This window comes from Myotis myotis, unplaced genomic scaffold, assembly GCF_014108235.1.
Source record: "Myotis myotis isolate mMyoMyo1 unplaced genomic scaffold, mMyoMyo1.p scaffold_m19_p_1, whole genome shotgun sequence".
NCBI classification, from domain to species: Eukaryota; Metazoa; Chordata; class Mammalia; order Chiroptera; family Vespertilionidae; genus Myotis; species Myotis myotis.
The window spans coordinates 125,403,066-125,418,865 of NW_023416313.1; the positions used below are offsets into that span (position 1 = coordinate 125,403,066).

Consider the following 15,800-nt stretch of genomic DNA (forward strand, 5'->3'; position numbering starts at 1 on the left):
TTTTCCATGCCAGAACCATGCTTGTATCTGGGGAACGCTTGTGGTGGTATCTGGGACTCTGTCAGGTTTTGCTTTTCATCACTTTGTGCTGGGGTCCAACCCCAGCAGGTCCAGGGGTCCCCAAAGGTGTGGACGGAGTCGGCGAAGAAGGAATGACACGGAGACAGCGTTCAGTTGATCAGCAGCCTAGCCAGGATCTCTAGCCAAGTTCTGGTCAGGATCTCCAGCGAAGTTCTGGTTAGGATCTCCAGCCAGGTTCTGTGCCCATGTTCTATTGCTAGGTTCTCCAGCCTGGTTCCCCAGGTTCCCCAGCCAGGTTCGGTCACCAGATTCTGTAGCCAGGTTCTTCAGCCAGGTTCTGGCTAGGTTCTCCAGCCAGGTTCAGTCACCAGGTTCTGGTCAGGCTCTCTTGCCATGTTCTATCCAGGTTCTGTAGCCAGGTTCTGTCTCTAGGTTCTTCAGCCAGGTTCTGTCTCTAGGTTCTGTGGCCAGTTTCTGTCCAGGATCTTTTGCCATGTTCTCTCTCTAGGTTCTGTCTCTAGGTTCTGTCTCCAGTTTCTGTCCAGGATCTTTTGCCATGTTCTCTCCAGCGAAGTTCTTCTGTCTCTAGGTTCTGTGTAGGTTCTGTGCCTAGGTTCTGTGTTCTGTTGTCTTGTTACATCTGTATTTATACCAGTTGATTCCAATCCTATCAATCTCTATTACAAAGGTTAGGGCGTTTCTTATCTCCATTCCAGGGAGTAAAGATTATGTAGCTTAAGCATGATTGTTCGTAGTTAAAGTGATTAATTACCCGCCTGGCACTTAGTTAAGGGGTTTTATTCCCTCCCTAACTTCAGGGGAAAATCCCTACCTGGGGAAACAACCTTTCTCAGAGAGGTGACCTTGGTTAAAACACAGCGCTAAGGGGAGCAAACATATTAAGAACAGTATGCCATGTATGCCAGGTCCCTTGAAACAGCAAGGATGGACCGACTCCCGGCAAATTCCCCCTTTTTTATTTTTTAAAAGCAGGCATTAAAAAGAAAAACCCCAAATGCTCTCTTGTATCCATTTTAAGAGTAGGATTGGCGCTTTCCGCTATTACCTGAGTCCTGATCTATCACCCCAGGGAGAGCTTGCCAATCCTGCACTTTCCTGGGGTGGAAAGGCTGCAGTAGGCTTAAGGATAAGGCTCCTTGGGCCTACCTCCTCCCATGCCTTTACATTTACCTTTCCTTCCTCAGAAAAGCATGGACATACTTCTTGTATAAAACATTCTGTCTGACTGGGAGTAACCTTAATTCCTCCGCTAGCAAGCATATGTGTTAAAAGATCAATACGGAGTCTTTTTTCTTTAGACTCAGTATGGCACATCTTCTCAATCTAAGTTCTGTACTATCCACCTTCTTACCCTACTTATCCTCTATAGGGGGGTCTGCAGTACCCTGGTGGAGTCCTATCCGTCCCGAGTGTGGGGTTCTCAATGGGGGGGGGGGGGCTTACCTAGGGGAATCCTGTTCCAGGGCTTCCCAAAGGTGTGGACGGAGTCGGCAAAGACTATCCACCCTCTTCCTACGGTGGAGTCCTATCCGTCCCGAGTGCGGGGCGCTTGCCTAGGGGAATGTGGGGCTTACCTAAGGGTCCCTGTTCGGGCACCAGATGCTGGGGTCTGACCCTAGCAGGTCCAGGGGTCCCCAAAGGTGTGGACGGAGTCGGCGAAGAAGGAATGACACGGAGACAGCGTTCAGTTGATCAGCAGCCTAGCCAGGATCTCTAGCCAAGTTCTGGTCAGGATCTCCAGCGAAGTTCTGGTTAGGATCTCCAGCCAGGTTCTGTGTCCATGTTCTATTACTAGGTTCTCCAGCCAGGTTCCCCAGGTTCCCCAGCCAGGTTCGGTCACCAGATTCTGTAGTCAGGTTCTTCAGCCAGGTTCTGGCTAGGTTCTCCAGCCAGGTTCAGTCACCAGGTTCTGGTCAGGTTCTCTTGCCATGTTCTATCCAGGTTCTGTAGCCAGGTTCTGTCTCTAGGTTCTTTAGCCAGGTTCTGTCTCTAGGTTCTGTGGCCAGTTTCTGTCCAGGATCTTTTGCCATGTTCTCTCCAGCGAAGTTCTTCTGTCTCTAGGTTCTGTGTAGGTTCTGTGTCTAGGTTCTGTGCCTAGGTTCTTGCCGGGGTCCAACCCCAGCAGGTCCAGGGGTCCCCAAAGGCGTAGACGGAGTCGGCGAAGAAGGAAGGATACGGAGACAGTGTTCAGTTGATCAGCAGCCTAGCCAGGATCTCCATCCAGGATCTCCAGCCAAGTTCTGGTCTGGATCTCCAGAGAGGTTCTGCTTCAGATCTCCAGCCAGGTTCTGGGTCTATGTTCTCTTGCTAGGTTCTCCAGGTTCTCCAGCCAGGTTCTGTAGCCATGTTCCCTCGCTAGGTTCTCCAGCCAGGTTCTGTCCAGGTTCTCCAGCCAGGTTCAGTCACCAGGTTCTAGTCAGGTTCTCTTGCCAATTTCTGTAGTCAGGTTCAGTCCAGGATCTTTTGCCATGTTCTCTCCAGCGAAGTTCTTCTGTCTGTAGGTTCTGTGTAGGTTCTGTCTTCTAAGTTCTGTGTGTAGGTTCTGTCTTCTAAGTTCTGTGTTCTAAGTTCTGTGTTCTAAGTTCTGTGTTCTAAGTTCTGTGTCTTGCTGTCTTGTTACATCTGTATTTATACCAGTTGATTCAATCCTATCAATCTCTATTACAAAGGTTAGGGCGTTTCTTATCTCCATTCCAGGGAGTAAAGATTATGTAGCTTAAGCATGATTGTTCGTAGTTAAAGTGATTAATTACCCGCCTGGCACTTAGTTGAGGGGTTTTATTCCCTCCCTAACTTCAGGGGAAAATCCCTACCTGGGGAAACAACCTTTCTCAGAGACCTTGGTTAAAACACATAGTGCCAAGAAGGTGAGCAAACATATTAAAAACAGTATGCCATATATGCCAGGTCCCTTGAAACAGCAAGCATGGACCGGCTCCCGGCAGGTTCTGTGTCTAGGTTCTGTGTTCTGTTGTCTTGTTACATCTGTATTTATACCAGTTGATTCCAATCCTATCAATCTCTATTCCAAAGGTTAGGGCGTTTCTTATCTCCATTCCAGGGAGTAAAGATTATGTAGCTTAAGCATGATTGTTCGTAGTTAAAGTGATTAATTACCCGCCTGGCACTTAGTTAAGGGGTTTTATTCCCTCCCTAACTTCAGGGGAAAATCCCTACCTGGGGAAACAACCTTTCTCAGAGAGGTGACCTTGGTTAAAACACAGCGCTAAGGGGAGCAAACATATTAAGAACAGTATGCCATATATGCCAGGTCCCTTGAATCATCAAGGATGGACCGGCTCCTGGCAACTTTGAATATTTCTTGCTGTTCCCTTCTGGCTTGCAAAGTTTCTGTTGAGAAATCAGCTGACAGCGGTATGGGTGCTCCCTTATATGTAACTAACTACTTTTCTCTTGCTGCTTTTAAGATTCTCTCTTTGTCTTTTGCTCTTGGCATTTTAATTATGATGTATCTTGGTGTGGTCCTCTTTGGATTCCTTTTGATTGGGGTTCTCTACGCTTCCTGGACTTGTAAGTCTATTTCTTTCACCAGGTAAGGGAAGTTTTCTGTCATTATTTTTTGAACTGGAGGCTCGATGCACAAAATTCGTGCACTTCGCGGGGGGTGCATCCCTCAGCCTGGCCTGCGCCCTCTCACAGTCCAGGAGCCCCCAGAGGATGTACGACTGCTGCAGAGGCAGTAGAGTCTCCTGCCACCACCGCTGTGCTCACCAGCCTTGAGCCCAGCTTCTGGGTGAGCGGCGCTCCCCTTGTGGGAGCGCACTGACCACCAGGGGGCAGCTCCTGCGTTGAGTGCTTGCCCCCTGTTGGTCAGTGTGCATCATAGTGTCCAGTGGTTCTGCCATTCGCTCAGTTTGCATATTATTCTTTTATTATATAGGCTAGGTTTTCAGATTTTGCTCCCTGCCTTCTTCCTGCAACCCAATGATGCAAATGTTGGTATACTTATAGTTGTCCCAGAGATTTCTTACACCATCTTCATAATTTTGGATTTTGTATTCTTTTTGCTATTCTGATTGGGTGTTTTTTCCTTCCTTATATTCCAAATCACTGATTTGATTCTCAGTATCCTCTACTGTACTGCTGAATCTCTTGTAGGTTATTCTTCATTTCAGTTAGTGTATTCTCCATTTCTTTCTTGTCCTTTTTCATCTCATTGATGTTCTCACTAAGTTCCTTAAAGTTGTAAGTCCCTTGAAGTTCTCATTAAGTTCCTTAAGCATCTTTATAACCATTGTTTAGAATTCTGTATCTGGTAGTTTGTTTTTTTTCCCATTTCATTTAGTTCTCTTTCTGGAGATTTCTTCTTTCATTGCGACATGTTTATTTGTCTCTGCATTTTGGCTGCCTACCTATTTCTGTTTGTATGTATTAGAATTGCTATGTCTTCTGGAATTGGTAAAGTGGTCTTGTGTAGTAGGTCCATTAGGGCCCAGTGTCTCAGCCTCTTCAGCCATCTGAGCTGGGCACTCTAGGTGCGATCATGTGTGGACTGTTCTGCTGTAGTTGAGCCTTGATTGCTGTTGGTGTCACTGGGAGTGATTGACCCCCTGGCCAATCAGCCATTGGAAGAGTTGCTGTGCAGGAGATACCCCTATGGAGCAGGATTGGCTTCAGTGGGGCTTTGGTGCTTTCCTAGTGTATTCCTTGATTTTGTCACTGATAGATGTGGTGGGGTTGTAATCTGGTATGGTCTGAAGCTAACCACCAATTACACTGGCTCTGGAGCCTCCCAGGAGGTACAAAGTCAGCTACTGTCTATGCCCTCCCTGGGGCCACCCTGCACAAGCTACAGTGTGATCTTCAGATGGCTGCTACTTGTGTTGAACTTGGAGGTGCTCAGGAGAGGCCAAGTTGTGAGACAATGCAGGCTGCTGCTAGTGTCAGGCCTGCAGTCACTTATCGACAGGTATGGGGCCTGTGAAGGCCAATTGCGGCTTGTTTGAGATAGTTTAGAAATGTCTGAAGCCTGAACCAAGACAGGCATTCATATAGAAAACCTGCAGCAAACAGGTTGGATGGGGCTGCAAATTGGGTGGGATGGGGTGGGGGGGGGGGGTCTCAAGGAATCACTGTTGCAGGACCAGCAGTGTTGGCAAGGTTGATGGAGACTCATTTATGCCATCTGCCAGTCGGTTCTGTGATGAAGAGGTCTCAGCAAAAGAACAGTGAACTCTGTCAGCACATTTATCTGGTAGAAAGCTGCCCCCCTGTTGTTGCCCTGATGCCAAACAATTTAGCTCCTTTGCATATGTCCTTGGATCCTTTTAAGCTGCTGTCCCATTGCTGAAGCTAAAAGGGAGTGAATCTGAGTAAGTCCGTGGGCCCTTTAAAAAGAATCCATGGGAATCTTAGGAGACCTCTGTCTCTCTCAGCCTCAATCCCCACTGGTTTTTCAGTCAAAATTATGGGGACTTCTCTTCTTCGCACTGGAACCCTGGGCTGAGAAGTCTAGTTTGGAGCTGGGATCCTTTTCTCCTCACAGGATATCCCTCCCAATTAAAAACACACCATACATGGGTATTGGACTAGACCAGGGATGGGCAACCTTTTTGTGAGTGCGTGCTAAAACCAGCAAAATCTCTGACTCAAAAATTTTCTGCATGCCAAGCCTACTTTTTTGAGAACATGTTATGCCTACTTGATATCTCTTAAGGTGTGTGTATGTGAAGAACCTTGAGGAAATAATAAAATTCATTCGAGCGACAAAAACACAGTATATGATGATGAAAAATACATTTATTTTTTAATGTATACATGTACACTGATAGTCTAACAGAAAACTTTATGACTCCGTTTGATATTATGAGTGGGACTTTTGCTGCTGCATCACTGATGACAGATTTTACATCAGGTTTATATTTTGTGACCTTCAGAGATATGCACGAGGTACTACTTTCATCCGTCAGGCTACTTCTATTATGAGACTTAACAAAATTCATCACTGAGAACAAACAAAATTCATCACTGAGAACAAAGATTCATAAGTGTATGTGGATGAAAACATGGAGAGTAACACTGTTGCAAAGTTTTTTAAACAGAAAAAATGTTCTGGAATGGCAATCCAAGTCCTCAATAGTTCGTTTTCAACACTTCTCTCTGGTACTCCTGTCTCTAATCGCTTTTTTTCAATGTTTTCCAAGTCAACTCTAAGGTCAATAAATTTCTGCTTCCAAATTGAGCTACTCTGAAATTCAATCAACTGCATTTCAAAATCAGCCATGTCCATCCATGAAAACATTTGTAAGTTTAGTTCCTCTGGTTTCATGCTGTCTGGAAAGCTCATGAATTTTGCTGTCTCTTCCAGTTCTCTGAATTTCGGAAATCTTGAGAAGAACTGCTCAATAGTTGACTCGATGATGTTTAAAAACAGCTTTTGAAGGCTTTGACAGTTTGTTCTGTCATCTTTTGGGAGGTCTTTGATGTGCCTCTTGAAGTTTGGGAAATATCTAAATCTCTCACCATCCACATCCCTCTTGAATACTTCTAGTTTCTTTTCAAAAGCCTTTATGTAACCAAACATAACATCAAGTGTCTTGCCAGTTCCTTGTAATTTAACTTTTAAATCATTCAAATGTTCACAAAAATTGTAAATGGGAGATTATAAGAGAGGGTTTCACGTGCCAGCGAAAGTTACTGGTGTGCCATGTTTGGCATGCATGCCAGGGGTTGCCCACCCCTGGACTAGACCTTCTCTGCCTCCACCCTTCCTACCAATCTCAATGTGGCTGCTGCTTTTTTTTACATTTAATTTAATTTAATTTTTTAAATCTTTCTTTATTGGTTAGGGTATTATAAATGTGTCCTCACCCCCCCCCCCCATGAACCCCCAACCTTCCCTCCGACCCCCCCCCCCCCCCCATGCTCTCATCCCCCTGTTGTCTGTGTCCATTGGTTTGGCTTATATGCATGCATACAAGTCCTTTGGTTCATCTCTTCCCCTTACCCCCACCCTCCCCTACTTTCCCTCCAGGGATTGACAGTCTGATCGCTGTTTCTCCGTCTCTGGGTCTGTCCCTGTTCATCAGTCTATGTTGTTCTCTATATTCCACAAATGAGTGAGATCATGTGGTATTTATCTTTCTCTGACTGGCTTATTTACTTAGCATAATGCTCTCCAGTTCCATCCATGCTGTTGCAAATGGCAAGAATTCCTTCTTTTTTACCGCAGCATAGTATTTCATTGTGTAGATCAGTGATGGCGAACCTTTTGAGCTCGGCGTGTCAGCATTTTGAAAAACCCTAACTTAACTCTGGTGCCGTGTCACATATAGAAATTTTTTGGTATTTTCAATCATAGTAAAACAAAGTAAAAAAAAAAATATTTTTGATATTTATTTTATATATTTAAATGCCATTTAACAAAGAAAAATCAACCAAAAAAATGAGTTCACGTGTCACCTCTGACACGCGTGTCGTAGGTTCACCTTCACTGGTGTAGATGTACCACAGTTTTTTAATCCACTCATCTGCTGATGGGCACTTAGGCTGTTTCCAAATCTTAGCTATGGTGAAATGTGCTGCCATGAACATAGGGTGCACATATCCTTCCTGATTGGTGTTTCTGGCTTCTTGGGATATATTCCTAGAAGTGGGATCACTGGGTCAAATGGGAGTTCCATTTTTAGTTTTTTAAGGACACTGTATACTGTTCTCCACAGTGGCTGCACCAGTCTGCATTCCCACCAGCAGGGCAGAAGGGTTTCCTTTTTCTCCACGTCCTCTCCAACACTTGTTGTTAGTTGATTTGTTGATGATAGCCATTCTGACAAATGTGAGATGATACCGCATTGTCGTTTTGATTTGCATCCCTCGTATAATTAGTGACTTTGAGCATGTTTTCATGTGTCTTTCGGCCTTCTGTATGTTCTCTTTGGAAAAGTGTCTATTTAGGTCTGTTGTCCATTGTTTGATTGGATTGTTTATCTTCCTTTTGTTAAGTTGTATGAGTTCCCTGTAAATGTTGGAGATTAAACCCTTATCGGTGATATCATTGGCAAATATGTTCTCCATGTAGTGGGCTTTCTTGTTGTTTTGTTGATGGTTTCCTTTGCTGTGCAAAAGCTTTTTACTTTGATGTAGTCCCATTTGTTTATTTTCTCTTTAGTTTCCATTGCCCTAGGAGCAGTATCATGGAAGAAATTCCCTCGGCATATGTTTGCGGTTTTGCTGCCTGTGGATTCCTCTGTATTTTTATGGTTTCCATCTTACGTTTAAGTTTTTATCCATTTTGAGTTTATTTTTGTGTATGGTGTGAGTTGGTGGTCTAATTTCATCTTTTTGCATGTATCTGTTCAATTTTTCCAACACCATTTATTGAAGAGACTGTCTTGACTCCAATGTATGCTCTTGCCTCCTTTGTCAAATATTAATTGGGCATAGTGGTTTGGGTCGATTTTTGGGTTCTCCATTCTAATCCATTGATCTATATGTCTGTTCTTGTGCCAGTACCAAGCTGTTTTAAGAACAGTGGCTTTGTAATACAGCTTAATATCTGGTATTGAGATCCCACCTACTTTTTTCTTCTTTCTCAGGATTGCTGCAGCTATTCGAGGTCTTTTTTTTTTATTACAGATGAATTTTTGGAACGTTTGTTTTAGATCTGTGAAATATGCCATTGGTATTTTAATGGGGAATGCATTGAATCTATAGATTGCTTTGGGTAGTATGGACATTTTGATGATGTTGATTCTACCAATCCATGAACACGGTATGTCCTTCCATCTGTTTATGTCTTCCTCTATCTCTTTTTTCAGTGTCCTGTAGTTTTTTGCATGTAAGTCTTTTACCTCCTTAGTTAAGTTTATTCCTAGGTATCTTAATTTTTTTGGTGCGATAGTAAATGGGATTGCTTTTTTAGTCTCACTTTCTGTAAGTTCACTATTGGTGTAAGGAAATGTCTTAGATTTCTTGGCATTAATTTTGTATCCTGCTACATTGCCGAATTCATTTATTAAGTCTAATAATTTTTTGACGGAGTCTTTAGGGTTTTTTATGTACAGTATAATGTCATCTGCAAATAATGACAGTTTTACTTCTTTTTTTACAGTTTGGGTGCCTTTTATTTCTTCTTCTTGTCTGATCGCAATTGCTAGTACTTCCAGTACTATGTTGAACAGGAGTGGTGAGAAGGGCATCCCTGTCTTGTTCCTGTTCTTAGGGGAAATCGATTTAGTTTATGACCATTGAGTATGATGTAGGCTGTGGGTTTGTCATATATGGCTTTTATTATGTTGAGGTATGATCCTTCTATTCCTCCCTTGCTGAGAGTTTTTATCAAGAAAGGGTGTTGGATTTTGTCAAATGCCTTTTCTGTGTCAATTGATATGATTATATGATTTTTATCTCTCAATTTGTTTATGTGATGTATCACGTTTATTCATTTGCGGATATTGTACCATCCTTGCATCCCTGGGATAAATCCTACTTGGTCATGGTGTATGATCTTTCTGATGTATTGCTGGATCAGATTTTCTAGTATTTTGTTGAATGTTTTGGCAGTGGCTGCTTCTTTAATTCTCTAGTTGTACGGCTTCCATTCAGCCATATTTCAGGCAGATCTGAATGATAATTGTTCTGTATTTTAGTTACAATTTTGATGTGGTTGTGGGAGGCGGCAGGTGCCATGTTTACCTGCCATCTTGACTCTCTCCTTCACTCTCAGTAGTTGTTAGTTTTATCTCATTCCTCATTAACCTTTAAAAAAACTATTCTTTAACCTTACTGTAGAACAGTGGTTCTCAACCTTGGCTGCACATTAGAATCACCTGGGAATCTTCTTAAAATCCTGATTTCTGGGCCTCATTCTCCAGAAATTCTGTTTCTTTGTTATGGAGTGGGGCCACAACATTATTAACAAAGAAACAGAATTTCCAGAGGATGAGGCCCAGAAATCAGGATTTTGAAAAGATTCCCAGGTGATTCTAATGTGCAGCCAAGGTTGAGAACCACTGCTCTAGAAAGTACTAATGTGGATTGATTGACATTTTAGTTCCATTCCATTCTCTTGGCTATCCTTTGCTTTGAGCCTGTAAAATACTAATGAGTAGTAAGAAGGAAAGAAAAAGAATTCCAATAATCCATAAAAATTATCTTCATCTCCACATCATGGAGACTTGGTTATATTACAATGAGTCTTATTTCGGTAATGTTTTAATTAGTGAAATCCAAGGGAGTGACAAAATCAACATTGCCTGTTAGAATTTGAAGAGAAATGCAAACTCCTTCCTCAAGAAATGCACATTTACACATAATTTTGCTATAATTTCAAGATATTTGGAAACCCAGATTCTTAAAAGGAAATTTTTAGACAAAGTGATTATGGAGTAAAAATTGATAACTCTTCTTTAAGAAAATTTAGGCACAAACAGATAAGTAGATGGAAATTTGAGAGAGGAGCTAGATCAACTTGAAATTATATTTGGATTAAATCTGAAGGCAAAATTGATAGAGATATTCTATGGTGACTGGTTTCATTCTGTTTGGCATACCTATTCTCCAGGAAAAGAATACCTTTTTTATAACTCCTGCCTTTTCTCAGAAACTATTGATATTAGAAAGCAAATACTTTATTTCTATCTTTCTTCTGGAACAAAGAGCCTGCTTTATTTTTGCATATATCTCTTTATCAGGCCCCATCTTCCTTAATTGTGTGGTGGTGACCTTTTTGAGGATCTAGTGAAAGCCATAGACCATCTTTCCAAGAAATGCCTACATGTGCATTCATGCATACAGTTTCACTGGGCTCACCCTCAACATAATGCTCATCTTGTGTTCATCTCCCTTTCACCTCTTACCCTACCCTTTTCTCACTCTTTTCTTCTCTAAGACAATTTGCTCTCTCTCTTTTTTTAATTTTCTTCTATACTCTGTGTTCTACCTATGATTCCTAGGTGCATTTGGCTTTATTTTATATTTATTTCCATTTTGTGCTTTAATCCCTTGTGTATTAGTTAGAACTTAGTTGTAAGTGGTGAAAATCCAATTGTGACTAAGTTTAGGCAAAAGGAAATTTATTGGCTCATATAACAAAGCTACAGGGAGAGTTTATTCACCCAGGCTTTGGGGGTGATTGCAACTGGGGCCTGGTTTGCTGTTATGATTCCTTTTCTCTCTCTTGTCTCTCATTTCTAATTCTCTCTCCATGATCCTATCATTCTTCTACATAGACTTCTTCCATATGGCTGTAGACAAGTTTTTGGCAACTACTGGTATCACATCCTTAGTTTTTCTGTTAGAATATTTACTTTTCTTTCTTTTTTAAAAATATATTTTTTTGTTGATTTCAGAGAGGAAGGGAGAGGGAGAGAGAGAAACATCAGTGATGAGAGAGAATCATTGACCAACTGCCTCCTTAATGCCCCCCCTACTGGAGATGGAGCTCCAGTATACACACACACACACACACACACATATATACATATATACTTCTTATTGTTTCTTTTTGTATACTCTGACTAATACACAGGTATAGTCATTGACTGCTCCAGGCTTTTATCACCACCATTAGATCCAAAAGAAAGGCCTGAAGTTCATTTTTAAAATTCTCAACCTGGCTTAATTCTTATGCTCATCTCTGGGCCAATTACTTTGGTAGGTAGGTTGAGCATTCTGTTTTGTCAGAACTGCATTTTGTGGCAGTCTCTTCACAGAGAAGGTGTGGAGTGTACAGGGTAGCATGGTTGGCAGTCCCATCAGAATCACATCATTTGGGGGACGGTAGATAATCAAAAAAAGGAATGGTGGTGGTGCTAGTACCTGAAAAGGGGGAATACTCTGCATTCAGAAACAATAAATGGTTATTTGGCACAATTATTTGCTATACATTGGAATATATCTATATTTTGGAATAGTAAATGAATATATTCTTTTTAATCCTCATCTGAAGATATAGGATATGTCATAGAGAAGGAAGGAGGGAGGGAGAGAGGGAGAAACATTGAGGAGATAGAGAAACATTGATCAGTTGCCGCCCATATATGGCCTAACTGGGGATTGAACCTGCAACCTAGGTATATGTGCCCTGACCAGAAATTGAACCTGAATATTTTGTTATATGGGGTGATGCTCTAACCAACTGGCCACCTGGCCAGGGCATGAATGTATTCTTTATGTTTCAGAATTCTTGGATACAGTGTAGGGTCAGTTTCATATAAATTTCTTCACATCTGTAGCCAGATTCTGATAAATTTAAATGCATGAATATTTAAGTCTGTGATTTAAAAAGTCTTACACATTATGTTTAACGTCATGGTACCAGTTTACTTGAGGTATTAAAAATTTCTATCTCTGCCCCTTTCTCTCGACATATATGTATATGTACACATCTATAATAATGAAAGTGTAATATGCAAATCAACCAAACGGCCGAACAGCAGAATGACCGTCCGGACAACTGTCCGGACGACCTGCCTTGGACTGCGAGGGCCGAGGCAGCTGGGGCTGCGATGGCCTACTCTTGCACAAATTTTGTGCATCGGGCCTCTAGTACATATATATTTGTTGTATGATTATATTAGAGTAGCAATAGAAGAGATGGTTGAAAAGATGATGGAATCTTAATAGAGTCATTAAAAAATCTGTACATTAAAAATGTTTTGTGTTTTCACCCTGTTTTTGTTCTGGGAAAGAATTTGGTAATCTAGGTGACATATTAACAAAAACAACAGATGTGGAAACATTTTTGTTGAGAAAAATACCTCTATGCATAGAATATCTTTAGCAATTACTTCAGTAAATGCCAGACAGATGGTGTAAATTCAGAATGACTACTCAAATAATGCCACAACAATTATTTTGAAGCATGGTATAACACTTGAGCTCAGATTTCTGGAAAATCATGAGTGTAACTTGGTACATTAAAGAAAGAAGTGCAAGAATAGGCTTCTAAACCAAATTTTTGTCTCAGCCTTTCTACAAAGTACTTGACTTCTGAAGTCCTCATTTTGTAACCTATGGTTCAATACTACTTGTCTATTTTTTTGTCTCATAGCAGAGTGAAATTGAGTCACTTAGAAGTGATTGGAGAGTAGGTGAGTGAAACTTGGTGTGTGTTTTTTTAAATATGCTTTTTTAAGTTGATTTTTTTTTTTTGAGAGAGAGAGAGAGGGAACGAGAACAAGAGAGAGAGAAAGAAATGTCGATGTGTGAGAGAAACATCGATCGATTGCCTCTCATACAATCTGACGGGGGGGGGGGATCGAAACCGCAACCTGGGTATGTGCCCTGACTGGGAATTCAACCCATCACCTTTCAGTGTACTGGATGATGCTCCAGCCAGCTGAGCCACACCAGCCAGGACAACTTGGTTTTTAATGAGATATAGAAAAATAAAAATATAGAGGCTATTCATAAAAATAACCAATATTATAGTGAGAGAGAAGGAGGCTGAAAGGAACTAACCATTGTTGAGCATCTTTAATGTGTAAAGCAGTCGAATAGATGCTTACATGTATGGTTGCCTCACAACTGCTTTGTAAGGTAGGTAGAGATAACTTTCTTTTTATGGTGAAGAAACAGTTTCATATTTTCGGTTTACAAAGTCAAGGGAGAAATTTGCATTTTTAAAGATACTGAAAATAATTATAAAACATTTGGACATTCTCATTTGATTAAGTTGAGTTGAGCTAGTCACTTTTATCATAGAACACCAGTTTTACTTGAAAGAATGACTGACAAACTGGTTAATTCTAGGGCACTTGTTAGACATTTCGACAAAAATGAACAAAATATGCTCACCAATTTTAGTAAAACAATTGATTTTTTGTTGTTGCAAATGATAAAATTCAAGCTATCAAGTGAAAATTAGAATTTTGAAATTTTTTATCTGCTAACATGAGCTTACAGCTGCTCAACCCAAGACTTCCTTGATGAAAGCAGTGGTGATATTTAGTTATATATTTTTTGATGATATTTAGTTATATATTTTATAATAAAATGTTTCAGCATTTGGAAGATAAGTATAACTAAGTGAATTAATATTTTTCAAATGACCAATGTGTGATGGGTACAAGTCATTCAAGGACAAGATAGATAAATGAATTTAATGTGATGAAGTACAAATAGTTAATTGATGTGATTTTAGGTTCTACATTGCAACTGATCTCTAAAAAACTGCCACTTGAATTTTGGTGTAATGCTAGTGAAGGATGTCCGTAATTATCTGAAAAGCCTTCTTTCTTTATCTGTGTAAGGACATTTTTTCTTTATGTACTTCAACCAAAACAACAAATTACAACAGATTTAAGAAATATATATTTTATTGATTTTTACAGAGAGGAAGGGGAAGGGATAGAGAGTTAGAACATCAATGAGAGTGAAACATCAATCAGCTGCCTCCTGCACGTCCCCCTATGGGGATTGAGCCTGCAATCAAGGCATGTGCCCTGACCCTGGGAATCAAACCCAGGACCCATTAGTCTGTGGGCCGTTGCTCTATCCATTGAGCCAAACCGGTTAGGGCATATTACAATAGATTTAATGTAGAAGCAGATATGAGAATCCAGACAGTGAAGAAATTAGAATGTAAGTGTAAAACAATGCCATTTTTCCCACTAATTTTTTTTGGGAGACTACCATTTTGCATAAATATATAATTATGTTTAAAAAGGAATTTCACCAATAATTTAAAAATTTTGTAGTTTCAACTTCGAATACTAAATATCAATGGATAACTTGCATGAACAAAAGCTTTTTGGTGTCCCAAGTGATTTTTAAGAATGTAAAAGGGGTTCTGGGACCAGAAAGTTTGAGAATTGCTGTTTTGGTGAAAGTGTCTACATTTGGTCAGAGGCTCTCAACCTGTGGGTCGTGACCCCTTTGAGGGTCGAGCAACCCTTTCACGGGGTCACCTAAGACCATCGGAAAACACACACACACACACACACACACACACACACACACACACACACATATATAATTACATATTGTTTTTGTGGTTAATCATTATGCTTTAATTATGTTCAATTTGTAACAATGAAATTGGGGGTCACCACAACATGAAGAACTGTATTAAAGGGTCGCAGCATTAGGAAGGTTGAGACCCACTGGTTTAAGTGAAAGTGGCATTTAATTGAGGCCTTGCAAGATTCTTTTTCTTACAGTCAAATCACTTTATGTTCATACAGGGCATATATGTTATTGGTTGATGATAATAAAAATTTTTGATAAAAATGTTTTAAAATTTGGCTAAAATTTTTTGGCTAAACTCTTTGAAAAGAGGCAACTGATAGATGAGTTCTTTATTAAAATCTGTATCAGTTAATTTGGAAAACATAGTGGTCTTTTAACAAATACATAGAGTTAAATTTAATTTTTTTTCTTGTAAGCATATATGAACTATGGTAAAATTAAAGTGTTGGAAACCTCTTGCCTTAGAGTTAATGCTTATATCAAAACTTATACATAAAGCCACATTCCCACAAGGAAGTCACAGTGTGAAAATGCTCAGTTTCAAAATCTGAAAACCTTGACTTTGCAAATTAGAAATGACAAGAAGTGAAAGACTATGCCTGTAGTAAGGTTGGAAAAGAGGAAGGAAAGATTTCTTGTCAGTCTTAAATATTTTTGTGCTGAAATTACAAAATGGAAAGCTTACCAAGCAAAAGAAAGGCTGGCTACTATATTGATTTTTCTTTAAGCATAATATCCAGTGTGAGAGATAGCTTTATTAGTGTTTGAACTATTTTTCAATAATTTGATATAAGATGAACTAACACAATTTCTCTCCTTTCATCTGT

General features: G+C 40.3%; 1 protein-coding gene across 9 annotated transcripts in view; it reads left to right on the plus strand.

Moving 5' to 3' along the window:
- Nucleotides 1-15,800, plus strand: part of ARHGAP12 (Rho GTPase activating protein 12) — a 206,078-nt gene that overhangs the window by 45,737 nt on the left and 144,541 nt on the right. The gene's annotated exons all lie outside the window — the stretch shown is intronic.